This window comes from Leucoraja erinacea, chromosome 24 (assembly GCF_028641065.1).
Source record: "Leucoraja erinacea ecotype New England chromosome 24, Leri_hhj_1, whole genome shotgun sequence".
Classification (NCBI taxonomy): domain Eukaryota; kingdom Metazoa; phylum Chordata; class Chondrichthyes; order Rajiformes; family Rajidae; genus Leucoraja; species Leucoraja erinaceus.
The window spans coordinates 4,277,118-4,291,201 of record NC_073400.1 but is presented as its reverse complement, the minus strand read 5'-3'; the positions used below and the strand labels follow the sequence as shown (position 1 = coordinate 4,291,201).

Here is a 14,084-nt window from a genome sequence, read left to right as displayed (position 1 = left end):
AGTCCTCTGTGACGGAGCTGTTCGGGATAAATCGTTCCAGGGACCCTTGCATACCTCTCCAGACTCTTTTTGCAAAATATTGAACTTGATAGCTTCAAGTAACTCACTTTCCCTGTCTCTATCAGAATCTGCTGTTCTTGTGGCTGGTACTAACTATTATATCTGGAGCCTCCACTCTGATGAAACACTGCCTACCTACAAAATCATCCTCTCCCACCCACACTTACTCACCGTGTTCTTATCCACAGGATGCAGATGTCACTGACAATGTTGCCATTCCTACTGTCACGGTCCCTGGATCATGACAGCAGTTAAAGGTCATTTGCATTGATCGTTCGGTGGCCAGGGCGACTCTCGTCAGCAGCGGCCTCTGCAGTCCGTCTGTTTTTTTTATTATTTTCTGTTTCGTTCCAAAGTTTTTAATTATTTTTTGTCGGGGTATGTGTGTGGGGGGCGGGGGGGGGGGGGGTGGTGGGTGGGGGTGGTGGGGGAAACTCTAAATTCTTTCCCCTGCACGGGAGACCCGACCTTTTCTTTGTCGGGTCTCCGTTGTCGTTGGGGCTGCTATGTGGAGCGGCCTCCAGCAGGAACGACCTGGGGCTCCAGTCGTGGAGCTGTGGATCTACTCACCATCACGGAGCTGGCCGAGTCCGGAGCGGGTAGAGCTGTGGTGGAGCGCTACTGTGGCCCGACCCCCGGAGTTTCGGAAGCTCCTACTGCAGGTCTGTGGACAGTAATACCGGGAGCCCGCGGGTCCCTGGTTGGAGACCGCTTTTCGGGGCTTCCGCAACGGCGACTTCTCCTGCCCGAGTTGCGGGGTTGAAGATTACCTGGAGCGGGGCCTTACATCCCTGCCCCCGCGCGGCTTGGAATTGCCGCGGGACTTTGTGAGCGCCCGCCGGGGGCTCCAACACCAAGACCCAGTGCTTGGCCTTGCATCACCCGGCGTGGCTTTAATGGCTGCGGGACATTTAACATCGCCCGCTGGGGGCTTTGACTCTGACATGGGGGGGGAGAGGGGAGTGCAGGGGGAGAGATATGGTTTTTTTTTGCCTTCCTTCACAGCGAGGAGAAGATGCGCTGTGAAGGATGTTTGTGTAAATTGTGTTGTGTCTTGGGTCTTTTTCGTTTTGTATGTATGACTGCAGAAACAACATTAAATTGTATTGTATTGTATTGCCTGGGACCACATTGAGGTCAGATTGAGCAGGGATGGCAAGAAATTGTATCGCAGTTTAAACAAAAATTGTTTAGGCCACGTTTGGCGTATTGCATTGCATACAGTTTCGGTCGCCCCATTACAGGAAGAACGTGAAAGTTTTGCGGAAGGTGCAGAAGAGGGTGTTAGCTCTAAGAGGGAAGTTTGGCAAATGTGAATTGTTTTCTCTGGAGCTGAGAGGCTGAGAAGAAATGTATAGAAACCTTATAGAAATGTCTACAATTATGAGAGAGAGAGATAGGCAGGCAGAATCTATTTCCCAGGATGGAAATGTCAAGTAGTAGAGAGAATAGCTTTAAGTTGAGAGGGGGAAACTTAAAAAAGAGATATTTCAAGAGAATAATCAAAGTCATAGATAGAGTGGATGTGGAAAGGATGTTTCCACTGGTGGGAGAGTCTAGGACCAGAGGTCACAGCCTCAGTGTTAAAGGGCGCTCTTTTAGAAAGGAGGTGAGGAGGAACTTCTTTAGTTAGAGGGTAGTTAATCGGTGTAACATTGCCACAGAGGGCAATAGAGGCCAAATCAGTGGATATTTTTAAGGCAGAGATAGAGAAATTCTTGATTAGAACGGGTGGCAAGGGTTATGGGGAGAAGGCAGGAAAATGGGATTAGGAGGCAGAGATCAGCCATGGTTGAATGGCAGAGTGGACTTGATGGGCCGAATGGCCTAAGTATACATCTGTAACTTGTGAACTTGTGAAATGTGCAGGGTACATTTATTCTTATCCATATGTAATCTTATCCACAGAGATTGGTGGGTGCCTAGAACCGATACCATGGGCCAAAGGGCCTGATCCTTGTGTACTTCTATGTATGATCTATGTACGACAAATGTGCACATCTTTGAAGATCTTTCCTGGTCCGAGAACACTAATGCAATCATCAAGAAAGCTCATCAGCGCCTCTACTTCCTGAGAAGATTACGGAGAGTCGGTTTGTCAAGGAAGACTCTCTCTAACTTCTACAGGTGCACAGTAGAGAGCATGCTGACCGGTTGCATCGTGGCTTGGTTCAGCACTTTGAGCGCCCTGGAGAGGAAAAGACTACAAAAAGTAGTAAACACTGCCCAGTCCATCATCGGCTCTGACCTTCCTTCCATCGAGGGGATTTATCGTAGTCGCTGCCTCAAAAAGGCTGGCAGTATCATCAAAGACCCACACCATCCTGGCCACACACTCATCTCCCTGCTACCTTCAGGTAGAAGGTACAGGAGCCAGAAGACTGCAACAACCAGGTTCAGGAATAGCTACTTCCCCACAGCCATCAGGCTATTAAACCTGGCTCGGACAAAACGATTATTAATAACCCATTTTCTGATATTTGCACTTTATCAGTTTATTTATTCATGTGTGTATATATTTATATCATGGTATATGGACACACTTATCTGTTTTGTAGTAAATGCCTACTATGTTCTGTGTGCTGAAGCAAAGCAAGAATTTCATTGTCCTATACAGGGACACATGACAATAAACTCACTTGAACTTGAACTATTTCCTTGCGGATGGCAGAACAGATTTTTACAAAAATCCAGTGTATTTTTATTTTGAAATTCCAAATGCATTTAATTACTTGAATTTCAATTCCCCAGCTGCAATGGTTGGAATCAAACTCATGTTTAGAAACAATCTGGTCAAGAACTCTGCTTGCAGGTCCTGTCAGTTAACCACTGCACCAACATACTACAAAGAAGCAACAGCTAGCATAGGCTCATTCAATTGCAAATAACATTTAGCTATGCAAGGTGAAAAGAGGTATGAATGAGGTAGTGGATAAGTTGTGGTGTAAACCTTCAATGTACATCACCAAGAGTGGCTTCTAGCACCATGACGACTGTGCAAGCAGTGAGCAAAGGTTAAACCTCTAACCTCCTTACCTTCACTGGATGTTGTCTGGAGAGAGTTAGAACTGGGAATGAACCCTCGTTAAGGGACAGTACATTTGGGCAAGCTGGGAGCTGCATCAGGCATTCGCTGAAAATGAGGTGGAAAACTTGGAGAAATTCCAACATCAGAAACTACCCGCAATAGATAAAGATAGGAGATAACAGATCAGATCAAAGTTTTGCCGTTAGAAACATAGAAACCTAGAAAATAGGTGCAGGAGGAGGCCATTTGGCCCTTCGAGCCTGCACCACCATTCATTGTGATCATGGCTGATCATCCACATTCAGTAACCTGTGCCTGCCTTCTCCTCACATCCCTTGATTCCACTAGCCACTAGTTCTACATACCTGGTCGTAGAAGGTTAATTAGTTAGTTTAGTTTAGTTTAGTGTTATTGTCACGTACCAAGATATAGTGAAAGGATTATGTTGCAAGCTATTCAGTCAAAGAAAATACTGAATCAAGCCGCGCAGAAATTACAGATAAAGGATAAAGGATGCAACATTTTGTGCAAGATAAAGTCCATTAAAGTCCGATTAAAGATAGTTCAAAGGTCTCCAATGAATAGTGTAAGGAAAGGGTCTCAACCCCAAACGTCATCCATTCCTTCTCTCCAGAGATACTGCCTGTCCTGCTGAGTGACTCCAGCATTTTGTGTCTGTCTCCAATGAATTGATGGGAGGTCAGCACCGCACTCCGGCTGGTGAGTGGACAGTTCAGTTGTCTGATAACAGATGGGAAGAAACTGTCTTTAAATCCGGAAGTATGTGTGTACAAACTTCTGTACATCTTGCCTGATGGCAGAAAGGAGAAGAGGGATTGATTCAGATGAGACTGGTGTTTTCCCAGCACTTTTTTTTTCAGATTTTGAGATTCTTCCGTTTTTTTGATTTCCAAGTTATCTACTTTGTTATCGGTGGGATTTCACTATGTGGAAAAAGCACATTCACGTGCCTAGAATGGTTCAGTTAAAAGACGAGCTTCAAAAAGGTCTTTCTGGAAATACCAATACCTTTTATGTAGCAATAGGTTAATCATTCTCCTTTGTTACCAGGTGGAAAATAGGTGGAAAATAACCAATTGGCCCGTGTCCTAATGATGACTACAAAACACATTCACCTCTGCCGATTGTTTTGCATTTGGTCTTTGGGGTTATCATGAGAATGATCCTATAAAGGATGCAATTAATTAAATGATAAAATTACTGATGAACACAGTATTTATGCATGGATGCCCTGCAAGAGCCAAAGAACACAATTTAATTGTAGTTTAAATGATGAAATATAACCCAAAATACCTTTGTTAGGGTCTGTCTGCTCAGCCCATGCCTATAGATACACACAGCCTCTCAAATTATTTGATATTGATTCTTACTCAATTTAAAATCTTCTTTTCTTGTATAAATGAGTTGGTTTATTGATGTAGATGTAACCAGATCGCCATTGAACTCATTATTTCCTGCTGTAAAGTTCCCTCCCCTGGGACCTAGTTTAACAAGGGACAGTCTCACTCAGGTGAAATTGGATGCCTTCCTTCAGGAGCCAGCACTCTATTCTCCCCCAGATGATCTGCAGTTTAATTGGTCTTCAATTAGTCCCTTTACACTTTGCTTGCTGCCTTTACACGTGCATTGTGCATGTATGCGTGTGCATGGCAATGTATACATGTATATGTTCATGCATGTGTACAAGCATGAGCTCTGTTTTTCCGAGTGTGTGTACATGATTTTGCATGTATATGCTCTTGTGTGAGATGTGCATATTGGCCTCATTTCTTTGCATATATTTCATTCATTTGTTCTATATCGCTCTACATCACCATCTATATCTCTTGTTCCCCTTTCCCCTGACTCTCAGTCTGATGAAGGGTCTCGACGCAAAACGTCACCTATTCCTTTTCCCAGTGATGTTGGCTGACCCGCTGAGTTACCCCAGCATTTTGTGCCCATCTTTGGCCTCAGATTAGGTAGGGAAGAGATCTGAAAGTGACTTTCCCACTTCATACCATCCTTTGCTTATCTCTCAGTTTATGTATATTCCAGTCACAGATGAAGAATGATGACTGTGGTACATCTCAGCAGGCAGGCAGGCAATCGCCATACAATTGCACTCAAATCCTATGTTCATAATTTAGCCCGTTTTCACTCAGCTCAAATGTTGCTCGTCCTCCGGAGCAGTGATCGCCAGACCTGAAAACAATGTATAAAGGGCCTGTCCCACTTGGACGTCATTTGTAAATCACGCAGATGGCACGCAAAGATTTTGTGAATCCCAAAATCCTGGGGCCCCGCGCGCAACCGCGCATCACTGCCTATGTCACCACGCACCATGCGCGCGTCGTGATGCGTACATGATGTTGTGTAAATTACTTAGCACAACACCAATCTGTGCACACTTTCTTTCTTGCTGTTAAAATGGATTGGTTTAGGGAAACATGGAATTCCGCAATGGCAGAAATAGTCTGAAAGAAGAACGGTACCTTCTGATGTTGTGAGTGTACTTCTTGAATGTGAAGATAGGCCAATGCCACAGCAGCTTGTTCTGATGCCACTATATCCCACACCACTACGGGGAAGAGCTCTGTCGGTCTGCTGGTGACATTATCCAGTGCTCTACCCTCACCCAACACTAGTAAATCATAGAAGAAGAAGAAAATCCCAATTACCTGCCAGACTTTGTACTGTCCTTTCTCCCTTCCAGTTTGCTTCCCCCCCCCCCCCCCCCCCCCCCCCCCCCCCCCCCCCACACACACACACACACACACATTCACCACCACAATCAGGACTTCATATGGCTGTGGAAAAGCGAGTTGCACCATTTTAAGGCACAGTGGGAGGATAGTTGGTCCTTCGTATCACCACTGACTCTTTGGAAGATTTGTCCCAACTTCCTCTCTCCCGCCTCTCTCCTGGTAATCCTGTACATTGATAGGACCCCCTGCAGGAATAGGCACAATCAGGAGAGACAGTGAGAATGACAAACATGTCACATCTCGACCTGAAACCTCACCCCATTCCTTCTCTCCAGAGATGCTGCCCGTCCGTCCCGCTGAGTTACTCCAGCTTTTTGTGTCTATCTTCTGTCACATCAGGCACTGGACTTTGGAAGCAGCAGAGAACTCCTCAATCAAAGTTTGAAATTGTAAAATCACAATAAAAGGGCAGGCGATGCAACTTGCGGGAGCGAGAGAGACTGGAGTGTCAATGAGACGAAGGCAGCTGTCAACTGCCCACAGTGACTGAGAGGTTCAATTCTACTCAACACACACCACATGCTCTGAGGCAAAGTTGCCTCGTTTCAAATCTCCGCTTACACAAGACAATTTGTCGAACACATCGCAACAGATTTCTCACCAGATCTGGCAGGTCCGGGGAATTCTTTGTTTCATGTCATGCCTTGTTATGCATTGTGAAAGATCGATGTTTCATGCTCACAATCTAACAGGCCTGTTTTACAAGAGTATCGAACCTTTGCAAAAACAACAGCATCTTGACAGGCAGTAGAGTTTGCGTTCTGTGACTTCTATCCGTTTAGGTTTTTAAATCTGGCTGCAATTCTTTTCAAAGCTCAGATCATTTCTCCAAAGCATCTGATTTAAATACTCAACAACACAGTAGCGTCTTTATACCACTCCTTAATATATAAACTGATGTTTATGACCATGGATCATCAATCAAATATCCCGTTTCAGTTTAGTTTATTGTCATGTGTACAGTGTACAGTGAAAAGCTTTTGTGGAGTGCTATCCAGTCAGTGGAAAGACAATATGTGATTACAATCGAGCCATTCACAGTGTAAAGATACATGATGAGGGGATAACGTTTAGTGGATGATCAAGCCAATAAAGTCCGATCAAAGATAATCCGAGGGTCACCAATGAGGTAAATGATAGTTCAGGACTGCTCTCCAGTTACAGAAGGATGGTTCAGTTGCCTGATAACAGCTGGGAAGAAAATGTCCCTGAATCAGGAGGTGTGTGTTTTCACATTTCTGGACCTTCTGCCCGATGGAAGTGTCCAGGGTGCGACTGATCCTTAATTATGCTGCTGGCCTTGCTGAGGCATAAAGGGCGACAATGGAAGGGAGGCTGGGTTGTGTGATGGTCTGGGCAGCGTCCAGTTGAGGCCAAACTAGGTAAAGTAAGGATGTAAGGACACGCGACCAACACTGCTAAAGTGCTTTGTTTGAGTAGCATTTTAAAGGAAAGTAGTGATAAGGATGAAGGAAAGGAGAGTGAAGATTTGGCAAACAGTGTCACTGCCAGTGACAAGTAGCAATAAACCAAGATGCCTGAATCGGAAGAACACAAGAATTGTTTTGGTTGGAGAGGATGACAGAGGAGGGGAGAGAGTGGAATGTGGAGACCATCAGCCCTTTGAGCTTGTTCTGCTACTCATCAAGTTCACATCTGATGCTCTATCTCAGCACCGCCTCTTATCCATTGATTTTCTTGCTTTTCAGAAATCCATCAATCATTTGATTTTTTTTCAATGAATATGATTGAGATCTGAGGTTGAGAATTGCAGAGACGTTCCACTCTCTTGAGTGAAGAAGTTCTTCCTTGTTTCATTGAGTTAGATATGGCCCTTGTGAGTTAGATATGGCCCTTGTGGCTAAAGGGATCAGGGGGTATGGAGAGAAGGCAGGAACAGGATACTGAGTTGGATGATCAGCCATGATCATATTGAATGGCGGTGCAGGCTCGAAGGGCCGAATGGCCTACTCCTGCACCTATTTTCTATGTTTCTATGTTTCTATTCCCAATTACCTCCCCTCTACTGTGAGACTGGGACCCTTCATTTTGGAGTCCGGAGCTCACCTTCCAATCCGGCTAGAATTTTGTAAGTTTCATTGAAATTTGGTCTCGTTCTTCTAAGTTTTTATAAAGTCACAAGTAATTGGAGCAGAATTAGCCATTCAGCCCATTGTCTACTCCGCCATTAAATCATGGCTCATCTATCTCTCCCTCCTAACGCCATTTTAGAGAACAGCAACCTCCGCTACTGCCCATACACAGCCATTCCATGAAGCTGTCCGGTGGATCTTTCAGTTTCATTTTAGTATATTGTCACATGTACCGAGGTCCAAAGAAAAGCTTTTGTTGCGTGCTAACCAGTGTTCATTACACTTCTTCTACAGCGAGTGTATAATTTTTCAGTAAGGGAAACAAAAAGGTATACAATGGGTGCAGGGCCAACGATACTTACAACAAGCCATCTTTTACTCTTGTCCCCATTGCTTATTGCTTCCTTCACCTGAATGTAAAGGGCCTGTCCCACCAGCATGCGATTGCATGCGTCTAGGGCGACCAAACGTGGTCGCTTGAGGTGTATGGTCGCGCGGGGCCGGTCCCACTTCGATCGGCGGAGGCGTATGGAGTTGTGCGGGGCTGGTCCCGACATCGCATGGGGCTCCGAAAATCCCGCACTGTCCGAAAATTCCGCGCGCCAACGGCCTGTCGGCCCGCAGGCGCATTGAGGGCGTACGCAGTGTCTTGACGTTGTACGCCTAGCGCGTCGCGTTGCGCGATGACGTCACTGCCCGGCGTGCCATTGCCTGATGATGTCACCACCCGACACCGTGCGACGTCCAAATTCAATCAGCCCGCCTCCTGCCCAGCTGATTGGTGAGTATGATGTCGGGACCAGCCCCGCACAACTCCAGACGCCTCCGCGGTTCAAAGTGGGACCGACCCCGCGAGGCAGCACGCCTCAAGCGACCACGTTTGGTCACGCTAGACGCATGCAATCGCATGCTGGTGGGACAGGCCCTTAAGTCCTTGGTGACTAGTTTCCAACCTCAGGTGGAGGCAGGTTCTCTGGATGCTTTCAAGAGAGAACTAGATAGGGCTCTTAAAGATAGCGGAGTCAGGGGATATGGGGAGAAGCCAGGAACGGGGTACTGATTGGGAATGATCAGCCATGATCACATAGAATGGCGGTGCTGGCTCCAAGGGCCAAATGGCCTACTCCTGGACCTATTGTCTATTGTCTATTGTCTAATCTGACATGATTTCCATGCTAGACTGTGTGAAGCATAAATCTCAGCCCTGACCAAGTAGAAGACAAAACCCGCTCCTTCATTTTGATAGACGGGTAAAAGGTTTTCAATGAAGATGACAGTGATCTCTTAAAGGCCTGTCCCACTTGGGCGCCATTGACGTGACATAATTTGTGTAAAGGTGTATCGGACCGTTGTTCCTTCTGGAAGTCTGAATCTGACACGTGACGTGCGCATGGCGTGCATTGCGTGTGTGGTGAGGCGTGGTGACGTAGGCAGCGACGCGTGGTCGCGCGCGGCACCCTAGGATTTTGGGATTCACAAAATCTTCGAGCGCCACCTGAGTGACGCACAAATGGCGCCCAAGTGGGACAGGCCCTTGAGTTAAATTTAGATGACATTTACCACTCAGACTGCTTTGTGCATACGTGATGTGGAACCTACCTGTTGTCTGATCCCAGCAGTAAAATTGTTTCAGATACCCTGTGCTCCACATAAAATGGCTATCATGTAAGGACCCGTAACAGACAAATAGTGATAGAGTGTGTCGGACTGTTGTTCCTTCTGGAAGTCTGAATCTGCCCCCCTTCATTTACATTGAGACCATAAATGTATTTATACCAGCACTTAAATGTGTCACATTAGGAAGAGATAGTCTGCAACTAAATTTGACAGGTCAAATGGGCAGCACAGTGGCATAATGGTAGAGTTACTACCTTACAGCGCCAGAGCCCCGGGTTCGATCCTGACTACGGGTGCTGTCTGTATGGAGTTTGTATGTTCTCCCTGTGACCTGCGTGGGTTTTCTCTGAGATCTTTCGTTTCCCGTTTCTGCGCTGTATCTCTAAACTAAACTAAGCTAAACTAATCACCAGTGAAGGATGACTTGTTCCTACCTACTGTGTAAATATTTCAACAATATTGCTATGTTAAGAGAAATGAATCAGACATACAATCTTTAGCTTGTCCAGAGCAAAGGCAATAACATGGCTAATGGGATCAGGCTTGTATTTCTGTCATGAGAGTTTACTGTGAATATATTGGGAGCTCAATCTCTGTGGCACTTCTTTGCAGGGTCAATAATTTATTTTATTCAGAAGAATGAACTCATGTTGTGCGGAAACCAGATCTTATTCTGCCATTGAAGTAACAAAGCATTGTAGGGAACAAGCAGGATCAGTAATAGGTCCAATGGGCAATTTAAAGGGTATTCCAAGGCATTTGATCCAACAAGGGGATTGGAAGCTGCATTGGGTTAAGATACAGATCGTGGGCAATGGAAGCACCATGGGAGGGGTGGGATGGGACAGCACCAGGAGAGACCAAACAGAATTAAGGAGGAATCATGAGGACAGGGTGGAAAAGGATCAGTCGAGAGCCAAGAGCAGACAGAATTGGATGAAACCTGGTGTTGAGCATACCACCAGACAAGGGTAGAGAGCTAAACAGTAGGTCAGGGTGGAAGAAGATCAGACCAGGTTGGGACAGGGTCAGTGGCTACCAATCCTTTCAGAATCCTGGGCAATCATTTCTGAAATCCTGGCTAATATGCTTCCTCTTAGTCCTGGTCCCTCAGAGTACTTGCACCTGGCTGGCAAATATCATCTTTTGTCTGAAGATAGACACAAAATGCCGGAGTAACTCAGCGGGACCGGCAGCATCTCTGCAGAGAAGGAATGGGTGATGTTTCAGGGCGAGACCCTTCTTCAGACTGTCATTTTTGTCTGATGGTGCAATATAGAGGAAGCTCGACTCTGCACACAGTACGGGTGCCACAGTAACACAGCGGGCAGAGCTGCTTCATTACAGCTCTACCAGGGACCCGGGCTCAATCCCGACTGTGGCTGTCTATGTGGAGATTGCATGTTCTACCTGTGATTGTGCGGGCTTTCTATGGGTGCTTCGGTTTCATCCCAATCCTCATTTCACCACTGCCATCGGGAAGAAGGTACAGGAGCCTGAAAACTGTAATACCCACGTTCAGGAACAGCTTCTTCCCTACAGCCATCAGGCTATTAAACACTACAACCTCAAATACCTACCTACCTGGATTGGCGCGGCCTTTCCTGCCGGGATCGACCGGAGCTCCAGCAGCGGCGGGACAGCGCTGGAAAATCGCGGGGCTGGCGGTGCCTTACCAGGGGTCGCCGTCTGGAGCCCGGAGTGCTGGACCTGCTGCACCGACATCCTGGAGCTGTGGTTTGCGGAGCTCCCAACGCGGGCGGCGCTGATGGACAGCGCGGGGTTCCTGTGACTCTGCCCGGCTCGACCTGCGGACTCGGGAGCTGCAGACTCCGGCAGCGGGAGGCGGCTGATCGGGAGGTCCGGGCCGCTGAGGAGGAGGATGTTCACCATCGGGGTTCGACGTCGGCGTTCCACCAGCCCGGCGTGAGGGCCTGAACATCGGGCCATCCGGGGCGGCGACTGCGGGTGCTCGGAAGGCCCCGACCACGGATGAACACGGAGGGGAGGCTGGCTGGACTATGGTGCCTTCCTCACCTTGGTGCCACTGTGTTGTGTTGTGTCGTGGACTTTCTGTGTTTGTGCTTTTTTTTAATTCAATTTCAATTTTATTTTTAATATGTTTTATTATTTATTTATTATTTATTTATTTATTTTTGTGATTTTTTTTTTTTATGATACTGCCTGTAAGGGAAATTCATTTTGTTGTCTCAAATTGAGGCAATGACAATAAATTTGAATACAATAGAATACAATACAAAATAAGCCCTGAACTACATAGGCTATTATTGTTATTATTGCACTATTATTGTTTGTTTTTTGTGTGTGCGTGTGTGCGCGTGTGCGCGTGTGCGCGCGTGTGTGTGTGTGTGTGTGTGTATATATTTATATGTGTGTGTGTGTGTGTGTGTGTGTGTGTGTGTGTGTGTGTGTGTGTGTGTGTGTGTGTGTGTGTGTGTGTGTTTGTGAGTATCTATATATACACATACACTGAACATTTTATTCTCTCTCATGTATTATATTGTTTACAGTGTACTATGTTTACACATTCTGTTGTGCTGCAGCAAGTGAGAATTTCATTGTTGTATCTGGGACAGATGGCAATAAAACACTCTTGACTCTCTCTCTCTCTCTCGACTCTAGACGTACAGATTTCCAGGATAGGGGGGTATAGCTCAGTGGTAGAGCATTTGACTGCAGATCAAGAGGTCCCCAGTTCAAATCTGGGTGCCCCCTCATCAATATTTTAATGCATTTCGTTGTCTCTGTACTGTACACTGACAATGACAATTAAATTGAATCTGAATCTGAATCGGATAATTGGCCTCTGGTTGAATTGCCCCTAGTGCGTAGTGAGTGGATGTAAAAGTGGGGTAGCAAAGAACTAGTGTGAACAGCTGTTCGATGGTCAGTGTGGGTGACGTGACGTTTCGGGTCGACACTGTCTTCAGGCTGGAGAAGCCGAAACATCACCCATTCCTTCTCTCTAGAGATGCTGCCTGTCCAGCTGAGTTACTCCAGCATTTTGTGTTCAGGCTGATTGTGTTTGGGTGGGGGGGGGGGGGGGGGGGGGGGGGGTTTGGCGATAGAAAGCAGGAAGAGAGGTGGGTGAGTTTGTTCTGTGTTCTCCAGAGATGCTGCCTGACCTGTTGAGTTACTCCTGCACATTGTGGTGTTTTTTGTAAACCAGCATCTGCAGTTCCTGGTTTCCACCTACTTGAGAGCTAAGCTATTTCGGAGTAAATTAAGGAAGTGTTTTTTCTTCCGGTATAAATCTGGAACTCCCCTTCCTTGCAGACTGTGATGCTTATGGGATGGTGGAGTGGGGATGGAGGTGAGGGTGGGGGGAGGGGGGGCTGAGGGGGTTGGTGGGGAGGGGGGGGGGGGGGGTCATTTGGATTACAGGTAGCAAAATGTTGCTGGAGGTTGCTGAGGATGGATAAGTGGAAAAGATCGATCATGATCTCATACAGACTGAAACACAGCAAAATATTGAAGAAGGCTGTGATGATTTGACAGTGTCATAGTTTACTTTCTCAACATCATTTTGGAATCAGGAAACTTCATTCGACTAAAAATTCAGGTTTCTAAAAGTAGTCTCTATATTTTGCTGCATGAGAACTGTTCATAGAACATAGTACAACAGTACAGCATGGGAGCTGGCCCTTCAGCCCACAATGTCCGTGCCAAGATAAATTAATCTCATCTGCCTGGACATAATCTATATCCCACCCGTTTCCTACATATCCATTTGGCCACCTAAAAGCCTTCATCTAAACTATTATCACCACCATCACAGTGCTATAAACATATTTTGATTACTTAATATACGGTTTTGCAACAATAACAATGTATATTTTTAATTATTTTACTCTAAAAGCTAATAAGCCATTGAAAAATCGAAGCAAATGTGTTCATAATTAGAATTTACTGACAGCTACTGATCAGCATGTGGCTACACCCATCGATAAATATGGACAGAACCTTCAATCCATTTGTTCCATTCTTCCACACTTGACTTGCTTTTCATTGATTCAACGTCATGGCCTCTTTACCCAGGAAAAAACAAGCGGATCTACTGAATGCAACTCTCGCTCTGCAAGTGCTGGTAAATGGAAATAAACACAAAAATAGTTGCTAACACTCAACAGGTCAAGGCAGCGTGTGTGGAAAAGGAGAAAACATTGATGTTTCAGGTGCAGGACCCTTCGTTAGAACTGGAAAGCAATATTTTTGATTGAAGATGGACACAAAATGCTGGAGTAACTCAGCGGGACATGCAACATATCAGGGTAGAAGGAATGGGTGATGTTGCGGGTCGAGAACCCATCTTCAGACTGAGGTCAGGGGACAGGGAAACACCGAGATAAGGAAGTGTAAGGTGTGAACATGAGACATGAAAGGGGATGCAGTTCAATGAAAATGCAGAATTGATCATTGTTAGCTTGAAGAAGGTGACAACGAAGCATGCAGAGATAACATTTAATCAGGAGGACAGTCAGACTGGTCAGAGAACCA

General features: G+C 46.0%; 1 non-coding gene across 1 annotated transcript; it reads left to right on the top strand.

Annotated features, from left to right (window-relative positions):
- Positions 1-12,230: 12,230 nt before the first annotated feature.
- Positions 12,231-12,302, top strand: trnac-gca (transfer RNA cysteine (anticodon GCA)). Its single transcript has one exon. It is a non-coding gene; the product is annotated as a tRNA-Cys (tRNA).
- Positions 12,303-14,084: the final 1,782 nt, after the last annotated feature.